This window comes from Choloepus didactylus, chromosome 9 (assembly GCF_015220235.1).
Source record: "Choloepus didactylus isolate mChoDid1 chromosome 9, mChoDid1.pri, whole genome shotgun sequence".
NCBI classification, from domain to species: Eukaryota; Metazoa; Chordata; class Mammalia; order Pilosa; family Megalonychidae; genus Choloepus; species Choloepus didactylus.
Genome location: NC_051315.1, coordinates 71,403,255 through 71,415,421, shown reverse-complemented (window position 1 = coordinate 71,415,421; position 12,167 = coordinate 71,403,255).

Genomic DNA, 12,167 nt, shown 5'->3' with positions numbered 1-12,167 from the left:
ATTGGACAGATGAAAGAACCAGTGAAATATTATATCGTAAGACCAAGAATAGAGTATTAAGAAGTTGCCTACAATGTGAAATATGACTCAGAAGTCAAGCACGATTGGGATTGAGCAATGAGGGGCTCTTTGGGGACATATAATACTTTAGTAGATGTACACTTAGGAATGAAGACGGGTAAGAAAGATGGTTCTTGGGGTTGACACAGGGGTTGCAAGCCTGCTTCCTCTGTGAGGAACAGCTTTAAGATCAAAAATCAGCGCTGGGAAAGGATGTATGCTTCTCCCCCACCCCAAATATGTTTTTTTCCATATACCCAGTTTCCTCATTTCTCCATCCACCCTTTCCTGCCAGCATATGCCTCATCTTCTCTTATTTCTCCTGTTACTGCCAGAGGCCAAACCCTCTCTCAAACCTCTACTCTAACGACCTTGGTCCTAACTTTTAGTTCCCTCTTCTCCTGACTAAGGATGACAATGTTTTATACCTACCTCCTAAACCTGCCCAAGCACAGCTTCACTACCACAAATTCCAGTTACCTCAGACTCTTCAAATTTAGGAGGAAATTGGTTTTTTGAAGGAGGTGGTGAGCCTAAGAATTTTGGTGCTTACAAAACTCAAGCAGAAGACAAAACTGTAATTAAGAGTATTAGAAAAAGAGCAGATGCAAGAAGGTATACATCAAAAGACCCAGGACATGATCATACTTCAGCATGATACCAGACTATTCTTGTATACCACATCTTGCCAGGACCATTGCCCCTGTGGCATGGTGCTGGGCTGAGCTTTCAGCACATTATACTGTATTTTGGGCAGGTTGATAGAGAAGGTCAGGCTCTGAAAAGATCAGAAGATCTTGAGATTTTGAATGAGGTTCATGCCACACAGGTAGTCTGGTGATGCTTTTGAGACTGGGTTGAGTTTTGAATAAATCTGGGGACTTTAGAGAAATTTGGTTCATAAACTTTGTTCAGAGTCTAGGGCAGAAGTGTGTCAAAGAGTTCAGATACTTTTGATAAAGTAGAGTTCTTGTTCAGTGGCCAGAGACCCAGCAGTTTGCATTTTTGCTATCTGGTAAGGTGGAGCCCAGCAGTTCTGATGCCAAACAGGAATGTAAATCATTAAACACACACACACACACACACACACACACACACACACACACACACACACACACACAATGTACTTTGTGCTTTGTAAACCTGGGCTCTGCAAAAGTGATATTAGACTTGACAAGATGTGAAATTAGTTATCTATGCAACATTCGTACCTAAGATCTTCACAAGTGTGGTAAATTATATTTTTCACTCTAAGCAATATCTTCAGTTTATTGTAGATCATAGATTTTAAGTGGGTGCATGGAGAAGGAACTGAGCAGTAATCCCAGTTTCAAGTTCTTAAGAAAACCCAGTGATCACCCCAGGTGGCAGAACAACCTCAGTGATAGCAAAACACCTGGAGAATGTCTTTTAAGACAGTGCTTCTAAAATTTTAATGTTTATACGAATCCCTTGAAGAGCTTGTTAAAATGCAAATACTGATTCAGTAGGTCTGGGATGGGGCCTGAGATTCTGCATTTCCAACAAGCTCCCAGGTGATGCCCAGGTGGTCTATGGACCACATGTTGAGTAGAAGAATTTTATAAGAATACTCTTGGTTGAGTTTCATTACACAGTTATACCAATGAAGTGTAAAATCTAGTGTCAGAGATGCCAGTGAAGAAAATCTGAACTTAGCAGCTTAATGTAAATCACTCTTTTCTGCCAACAGCTTGCAAGTGAGAGATTAAATTCGACTCCATAATGAAAATCTATTTTGACATTTAATTATAAGCCATATTAATCCTCTTTTATGATGAAATAAAATTTTGCAGCACACTATCTTTTACTACCAGTTTCACAGAGTTTCAGTCAGAAGTCCCTTCTCTCCCTATAGCTGTTTGTGTATTGTTAATGGCAAAATTTCCAGTGTAGTTTCAGATCCTTTTTTTTAAAAAGAATTAAAATTTTTTTTTAATAACTCCAAGCTTAACTTTGTAAAGAAGACTTTTACCTGCTTGCTATTTTCCTTCCCTCTCTTCTCTCCTTCCCTCCCCTCTCCTTTCTATTCTTTTCTCCTCTCTTCCTCCCTTTCTTCCTTCCTTTCTGGGGTGAGAGGGGGGTAGCAGCTTTCCTAATAACTCAAATTCATAATGAATTAATGGGAAAAGGAGAAAAAAAGTCCTGGAAACAATTTTCTATCTATATCTGTACTGAAACTTTGATTTGAAAGTCTTTCCATTTTTGAGAATAAATAAGATTTCTGAGAATCTAAGTATGAACATCAAAGATCTACTTTGGTAGATTCTCCCAAATACTTGATCTATTTTCATCTCAGAGGACTTCAACACTTAAATCTTTAAGTGTTTGCAGCCTGCTGTGGACTGTGAACATATCATTAATGACCAATGGTTTGGAAGAATATTTATTTGATTCTACATAATCCACTCCTTTGTCTAATATTACCATAATGGTGTTTTGAAGAAGACTAGTTGTGTGATCATGATTATTATTACCCAAGTGGGAGTTCTGTGGTCACATAAGTTTGTAAAAATCTACATACTATGGTTCCCTCTTGGAGATCCATGAAACACATTAATATTTGAAAAATTCTGAGAATAAACCTGTTGCACCCTGTTCTGGTTTGCTAATGTTACCGTTACGCAAAATACCAGGAATGGATTGGGTTTTATAACAGGTTTATTTGGCTACAAAGTTATAGTCTTAAGGTCATAAGTGTCCAAATGAAGGCATCAACAACAGGGTACCTTCATTGAAGAACACCGATGGCATCCAGAAAACCTCTGTTAGCTGGGAAGGCATAGGCACATGGCTGGCATCTGCTCTAGGGTTCTGCTTTCAAATGGCTTTCGCCCAGGATGTTCCTCTCTAGGCATCTGGGGCTGTTCTCTAAGTTTCTCTGGGCTAGCAAAAGTCTGCTTTCAACGGCAGTCTCCAAAATATTTATCTCAGCTGCAGCACCGAGCTCCCTCTGTCTGAGCTCATAGGCCTCTAGTAAACTAATCAAGGCCCATGCTGAATGGGTGGGGCCACTGCTCCATGGAAATAATCTAATCAGAGATATTACCCACAGTTGGGTGGGTCATGTCTCCATGGAAACAGCATAATCCAAAGGTTCCAACCTAATCAAGACTAAATACATCTGCCCCCACAAGATTGTATTGTATATATTCTGGGGGACATAATATATACAAACTGGCACACACCCTATTTATGACAATGCATCTAAATTTTATTTGGCCATAGAGCACGCTTCAGAAAATGTTTCACTTTTCTACTTTTTTGCCTTTTTCCATATTTATCAAGTTTTTGTTTGGGGGTGAGCTAGAGGCAATGCCTTTCCTTATGTCATTGGTAAGGAAAAAGTCTTCACAGAAGTGTCACCAATGACTTTTTCTTAAATCTTTTTGGATAACCTGGACATTCTGAGCTATGTGAGACCTTGGTCAAATGAATGTCTAACAAAAAGGGATGGGACCATTGGGATTTGATTGAACCAATCATGACTCATCACCTGGAGCTGGCTTACTGGATAATATCAAAGTTCTGCTAGCAAGGAATGAAAGTGGGAATGGCTTCTGGGAAGGCAACTAATGGTGCTAGAGGAAATTTTCAAGAAAAGATGTTGACCACCTCCACTGTTTTCCTACTGGTTCAAGTCTCCACCTTTCCTCATTTCTGTAAAAGCCTTTTTTTTTTTTCCTAAACTAATGTTTTGATTCTTGCCCCATTAATATCAGTTCTCCACACAGCTGTCTGGCCATAAATCATGTTCTGTTACTTCTCTGCTCAAAACCAAATGAACTCTCATCCAATTTAGCATGAACTCCAGCTCCTATGTCATGTCTAAGAGTCCCATGAATTTCTTCAACCCCTTCTCCTACCAACTCCTGCTTTGTTCAGTTCATCCTAGTCCTCACCTTTTTGCTGTTCTTCCAAAATGCCAGGCTATTATTTTATCTTGTTCCCTTGGCACTTTCTATCTTCTGCCTAGAAGTTTCCTTCTTCATATTTTCATGTCCTGCTCCCTTATTCCCTGCTCATATATCACCTTTTCAGGGACAATGTCCCTGTTTGGCTCTCTAAAACACCTGCTTTATTTTTATATGTACCTTTTTGTTGCATACTTTTAAACATTACTATTTTCTGCTGTCTCCACTAGAATATTAAAACAAATCAATCTTGTTCCTCCCTGTATACTCAGCACTTAGAAATGATTTTTCACATAGTAAGCTTGCAAATACTTGTGTAATGAATGAATGAAATCTATAAGGTTAATAGAAAACTGGTACTACTAATTAAAAGAGAAGATGACAGGATATTGTAAAGAAAACTATGTAGTAACCAAAATCAATTGAAGATCTTTGTAATGAAAACTGAATAGCTAAGACCTTGTTGACATCTTTGATCTCATTAAAACCCAGCAAGGAGGCTGAAATCACTAGATGTTAGCAAAGCTAGAAACATGTATTAGTGAAGCTTGATTTTGAGGTTCTGTCCCTCCAATTCCATTTGAATCCCTATCTAAGTTCTCTGCTGACACTTCTTGCATCTCAAACACTGTCACATTAGATGCTGAAATGAGAGACTTTGTCTCTTCGCTTTGAAGAAGAGCTACCTATAAATATTTAGGAATGGGTGAATAATTCTAAGAGAGTGTCACAGATAGAAATGGACTGAGAAATACCTCTGAATTAGACAGAATCTAAGGTATTTCCAAACAATTGAGTTTTGAATTCCAGCTTTCCACCTACCCAAAACCAAGCCTTCTCTTCCATTTAAATGTGTCTTTCTTAGAAAATATCTTCTAAGACATTAAAATTCAAATCTAGATTGTTCATCAGTTTATCAGACAATTTTGTCCCGATTGTGTATTGCCTAACATATGAAAAACTCAAGTTAATTTTCCTTATATCCAAGAACATTTTAAAGAGTACAAGTGATATAGTAGCTTATCCTGATTTCTGTTTAAACCAATATTTTTAAAGCTTACTTCTTAATTATAATACCTTGTCTTATTCTATATATTAAATCTAAGGAGCAAGATTCATACAAGAAATTAGATTGGAAATCTGGAACTGATTAAAATATTCACTTTTAACTCATGGCCCTAGTACCAGAAGTTTTATATTAGCATGTAAAGCATTCCAATCTAATTGAAAAATCAGATTAAAATTAATATGAGTGATTATTTTTCAAAAGGCTTTGCAGTCTTGTTAATGATCTTCAGACAAATGTTCAAGTAAAATTTTAATGAAGGATGCTTTATATATAGTCATTGCATCTGAAGCATATCACAGACTGCTTTTGGACTGTAGACACCAAAGCCAGGGCTGGCTAAATAGTAGCTACAGCAGGGACTGTTGGCTGTTCACCAAAATCCATTCTCCCCTTATTACCTAGTAATACAGTTGAGCTGGGGATGTGACCACCCAGCCAGGAACTACATTTTCTAGCCCTGCCATCCCTTCCCCAATCCTTGCAGCTAAACATGGCTATGTGACTTCATTCTCACCAGGGGAAAATGAATGGAAATGGCATGCATCTCTTCTAGTCCCAGGACTTAAAACATTTGCATATTCTCCTTCATGCTCTTTCCACCTCCTAGAGCTAAAACGAATTCTATTTAAAGGAACCTTCCTTAGAAAACATTCTTAATAGGGATGAGGGCAACACCATGGATGATAGTGGAGAAAAAGACGGAAGGAAACTGGGTTCCTGAATGGCTCCATGGAACTTAGCAGACTGCCTACATACCCTGAGTTGCCATGTGAGGAAGAAGTAAAAGTCATTTTTAAAGGCACTCTGTTCCAGTTTTCTAATGCTGCCAGAATGCAAGATACCAGAAATGGATTGGCTTTTATAAAGCTGGCTTATTTGGTTACAAAGTTACAGTCTTAAGGCCATAAAGTGTCCAAGGTAAGGCATCAACAATAGGGTACCTTCACTGAAGGATGGCCATTGGCATCCAGAAAACCTCTGTTAGCTGGGAAGGCATGTGGCTGGCATCTGCTTGCTCCCAGGTTGTGTTTCAAAATAGCATTCTCCAAAATGTCAGTGTCAGTTTCCAACGGGCCATCTTCAGAATGTGTCTCTCAGCTGCAGCTGCTCTTCAAAATGTCACCGTCCATTGCTCTAGCAGTGAGCTCCTTCTGTCTGAGTTTATAGAGGGCTCCAGTGAACTAATCAAGGCCCATGTCGAATGGCCAGGACCACACCTCCATGGAAATTATCTAATCAGAGTTATCACCTACAGTTGGGTGGGTCACATCTCCATGGAAACAAACTAATCCAAAGGTTCCAGCTTAATCGATGCTAATACATCTGCCCCTACAAAAGTACATTAAAGATAATGGCGTTTGGGGGGACATAATACATCCAAACTGGCAAAACGATATTGTTGAGACTCTCCGTGACAGAATTATAACAGCTTAACCTTCTACTCTAAATAATAGAGGGTTGAAGCCATCTTTGGTGTCCTTCCACCCCTCCTTTATATTCTGCTGTCTTCCTGGTGCCTCCTCATTCAGCAATTCCCACAAGAATGTACCCTAGCATGTGCTCTCTGCTCTGGACTCGTTTCTCCATGCTCTCTGACTAAGTGTTGTCACATTTATTTTTAGCTACCTGGCACTTTCAAAGGACCCTGATAAACTCAGTCAATTGTTTTAAAAGTTTATAGACCACGGCTACTCCTAAAGGGTTGTAACAATCTAAATGAATGGTTTTTTTAATTGGCAGATGTTCAGGCATAGAACCGTTTTCCTTTCAGATTCTCAGGCTAGAGCAGTGCTCAGCCTCCCTTTCAAGAAGGAAGGAGAGAAAAGTGGGGTCTGGATTCATCTCCTCTCTTGCCACTGTTTCCCTAGATGACTAAAAGTAAGAGATTATCCTAGTATTTAATCTAAAAAACACGGGCTTAATTTATAAAGTTAAAAGTCATAAACTAAATAAATATTGATTGCTGCCTTCTATCCATAAGTAAATTTAATTAATGATACTGTGTGACTGTGGTTTCAGAGGTTTCCACTGACTGGTTTCAATCAATTAGAAATTCAAAATTTCTGAGTACTGCCTTAGATTTTCTAACTTAATCAGTCTTTATGAAGTGAAACGTGAAAGACATTGTGGTGGCACTGATAAAAAAAATTCATGTTTTCTTGGCCGCTTCCACTTGGAAGTCAGAGAACAGGTGCTCGTGGTACATGTCTTTCTTATAACACATTTGATAGTGCTTTTCATACTGCTGGGGCTTCTCTTCATTGAGACACCAAATAATGGCTCGTGGCCAACATATAAAAGAGTAGAACAGAAAAATATAATGGTACTTCGGCCACAATTCCAGTAAGTATTGAAGTAGTGCTTTGTGAAATGTTAGTTTCAGTTGTGTATAAACGTGTGTGGGGCTGTACTGAGTTGTGATTTAAATTTTATTTTTTACTACTAAAAACAAAGTTTTAAAGTGTCTTGCTTTAGCCCATCCGCTCATTTTAGAAACGCTATTGCTCTTCTTCATGTGTGTCTGCCTACTGCCTTTTTGCCATTCAATGGAGTCTCTTGAACTAACCTTTAAAGTGCTTCAGTGCCATGGAAACATCAACTAAAGATTTATGTACAAGAGAGTTGGGTCCAGGGCTATCCTTCTGCAAAATTGTTGCACTCTGTCTCATTCTATAAAATCAATACCCAAATCGCAGCACTGCTCCAGCTAATAAGAATAGTGCCTTGAAACTACTTCACCCTGTTTCTGTTTAACCTTATTGAAAAATGGGTTTTCAAATAATTTACAGACTTTACATACTCACTGAAATTTCACCATAAAATATAAAATAAATCTTTTTGCACTGTATCGGTGAGTAGACAGGTATTTGAAAATATGCAACAAACCAAAGGGCAAAGAAAATAAAGGGTGCTTTCCAAGCTTTTCTAATATACAATTTGTGAATATGTAAATTGAGCCTAGGGTGCAGGGTTGCATTATCTTTTGAGGGGAGGGAAAAGAGAGAAGGAGGGAGGGCAGCTTGTTAAGCTTGTTAAGCAAATGAATAGCTATTTACATAGCACTGAAGTACGAGTTTTCAAGCACTTGAAAAGTGTGTAAACACTGTAATTGCCACACAAAGACCAATCAGCTCTGCTCATCCTTTCATATGGAAACTACAGATTGCCTTTTTTATTAATAAAGCAGGGCCTCCAGATAGGAGTTCATGGGTCCTGAGGGCTGATAGAGTAAATAAACTTTTACTTTTTCAGACTACACTTTACTCCTAACAAATTTGGATCACAGTTGGTTGTTAATGTTTTTCTTGTGCAATGTACTCAGGAGGTCTAGTCTCCCAGACTGGCAGATCATCAAAATCAGTGGGTGGAAGGAGGGATTTCCAAAAATACAGATACTTTTCTGTCACTAAAAAAAAGAAATAAAATCTCTTAATCTTGTCTTGCCATTGAACTTTTTGGATTAGCACTTTCTTGCTATTTGCAAGATGTGGACAGCCAATGATGGCAGTGCGATATCCATGAATTGTCACCTTGGTTGTAGGCAATAATTTTGTGGAAACTATTTTGTGGTCTCCTAAATAGATACATATAAAGTCAACTTCCCCCTTGAAAAATATTATTTTCAACGGTTTGGCACTAGATTGAGCCCCAAGCATTAGCAGGATCAAGAAACATCAATGACCATCCCGAGGAGGAATTTGGCCAACAGGAATTTTCTATGGAAAAACTACCTCATTGTATCACTAATGGTGCTGTCAGGTAAGGGATGGCACACTGAAAAGGGACAATTGCAGAGAATTTAATCAAGGGACTATTTAAAAGTATGAGGCAGGGTTAAGGGACACTAAACGGGAATAGTGAAGAACTATAAGAATGCAGTCTGTAGAAATTGGCCTCCTGGGGCCTAGAGCAGAATGGAGATGCATATAAAATGCATCTGAAGGAGCAAGATTATCCAGTACACTCTGATTTCCTGAAGTTTGAGCTCGAGAGCTGTTTGCACAAGATAGGTCACTGAGTGAAAGTGTTCGGAGAGCAGTGTCAATATTTATGAGAGGGCATTTGTAAGTTCCTTTGCAATTTGCTGATCAGCCCAACTTCTTTAAGGAAGAAGGCAGGGCAACTCTATCCTGAATATGTGGGGTGTCTTAATTTCCCCAAATCCTGCCTGCTCACTCCTTCCTTCTTCTCCACCCACCTAGTCAGTGCATCATGACATTGATGAACTGATTTGTCAAGAAACAGGACAAATTGGTTAGTGGTCAGAGTCATAGGTTTGAATCCTTTGCATCTATCTGTCTGTCTGTCTATCTATCTGTCTGTCTGTCTGTCTGTCTACCTACCTACCTAATATCATTGGTTCCGAAACCATAGATGATATAATTTACTTGACTAAACCCTTATGTGACCATTGTTTGTGCATGTGTGTAACATGGGGCAGTGCAAGGAGGGGATTAATACTCTACATTTTGCTAAAGTGATGCCATCTTAATTACTAAAAAATTGAATTTACATGTAAGTAACATCATCCTTAATAACAGGTCTTGTAATAACTATTTCTGGGGTGTTCTACTATTTGCATACAACTTGTCATTTGATACTTAAAATTATCTTGTGAGGTAGATTGGCTAGATTTTAATTACACATGAAGAAATCTTGAAGCTTAACTATAAATCCAAATTAAGCATGATATGAAATAAAAGCTGATTTACCACTCTCATGCATATAGTACTTCACATAGCACTAAACTTCTGGAGGTTTAAAAACCAGAGCACCACAAAACCTCATTGAGGTAAGTCAATATTCCAGTTCTATTTTTAAAAGTCCCATTTTACTCTCCTACTATAAGAATGGGAAGAGGCATTTAATAATGAGTTTAATAACCAAGAAAACGTTTCTTTGTGCTGACTCCCTATACAAGATAATTTCTGCTTCTGCTTACTGATTCATAGGGTTTGTCATTTTAGGGATTATTTTCTAAAATTTGGCTAAGCAATTATAAAGGATCAACATGATTTTTCTGTGCCAAGATAGTAAAAACCTCTGCATTCAGGCTAATAGTAACTTTCAAATTTCCATTAGGGAGCACAAAATTATTCTTAAATACTATCCATCATTTCAGTGAAGTTCTCTTGTATTGTCTTTTTTTTTTTTTAAATCATCATTTTATTGAGATATATTCACATACCACGCAGTCATACAAAACAAATCGTACTTTCGATTGTTTACAGTACCATTACATAGTTGTACATTCATCACCTAAATCAATCCCTGTCACCTTCATTAGCACGCACCCAAAAATAACAAGAATAATAATTAGAGTGAAAAAGACCAATTGAAGTAAAAACGAACACTGGGTACCTTTGTCTGTTTGTTTCCTTCCCCTATTTTTCTACACATCCATCCATAAACTAGACAAAGTGGAGTGTGGTCCTTATGGCTTTCCCAATCCCATTGTCACCCCTCATAAGCTACATTTTTATACAACTGTCTTCGAGATTCATGGGTTCTGGGTTGTAGTTTGATAGTTTCAGGTATCCACCACCAGCTACCCCAATTCTTTAGAACCTAAAAAGGGTTGTCTAAAGTGTGCGTAAGAGTGCCCACCAGAGTGACCTCTCGGCACCTTTTGGAATCTCTCTGCCACTGAAGCTTATTTCATTTCCTTTCACATCCCCCTTTTGGTCAAGAAGATGTTCTCCGTCCCATGATGCCGGGTCTACATTCCTCCCCGGGAGTCATATTCCACGTTGCCAGGAAGATTCACTCCCCTGGGTCTCTGATCCCACGTAGGGGGGAGGGCAGCGATTTCACCCTTCAAGTTGGCTTAGCCAGAGAGAGAGGGCCACATCTGAGCAACAAAGAGGCATTCAGGAGGAGACTCTTAGGCACAAATATAGGGAGGCCTAGCCTCTCCTTTGCAGCAACCGTCTTCCCAAGGGTAAAACCTATGGTAGAGGGCTCAACCCATCAAACCACCAGTCCCCCATGTCTGTGGTCATGTTAGCAACCATGGAGGTGGGGTAGGCGAATACCCCAGCATTCTCCACAGGCTCCTCAAGGGGGCACTACATCGTTTTTTTTTTCCCTTGTTTCTCTCTTTTTTTTTTTTTTTTAACTTTCCCTTCTTTTTTAACTCAACTGTATGAAAAAAAAAGTTAAAAAGAAAACAAACATACAATAAAAGAACATTTCAAAGAGACCATAACAAGGGGGTAAGAAAAAGACAACTAACCTAAGATAACTGCTTAACTTCCAACATGTTCCTACTTTACCCCAAGAAAGTTACATAATATAGCAACATTTCTGTGAACTTGTTCCTACTATATCCATCAGAAATTAACAGACCATAGTCATTTCTGGGCATCCCCAGAACGTTAAATAGCTTATCTGTTCTTCTTGGATTATTGTTCCCCCTTCCTTAATTGCTCTCTACTGCTAGTTCCCCTACATTCTACATTATAAACCATTTGTTTTACATTTTTCAAAGTTCACATTAGTGGTAGCATATAATATTTCTCTTTTTGTGCCTGGCTTATTTCGCTCAGCATTATGTCTTCAAGGTTCATCCATGTTGTCATATGTTTCACGAGATCGTTCCTCCTTACTGCCGCGTAGTATTCCATCGTGTGTATATACCACATTTTATTTATCCACTCATCTGTTGAAGGACATTTGGGTTGTTTCCATCTCTTGGCAATTGTGAATAATGCTGCTATGAACATTGGCGTGTAGATATCTGTTCGTGTCACTGCTTTCCGATCTTCCGGGTATATACCGAGAAGTGCAATCGCTGGATCGAATGGTAGCTCTATATCTAGTTTTCTAAGGAACTGCCAGACTGACTTCCAGAGTGGCTGAACCATTATACAGTCCCACCAACAATGAATAAGAGTTCCAATTTCTCCACATCCCCTCCAGCATTTGTAGTTTCCTGTTTGTTTAATGGCAGCCATTCTAACTGGTGTTAGATGGTATCTCATTGTGGTTTTAATTTGCATCTCTCTAATAGCTAGTGAAGCTGAATATTTTTTCATGTGTTTCTTGGCCATTTGTATTTCCTCTTCAGAGAACTGTCTTTTCATATCTTTTGCCCATTTTATAAT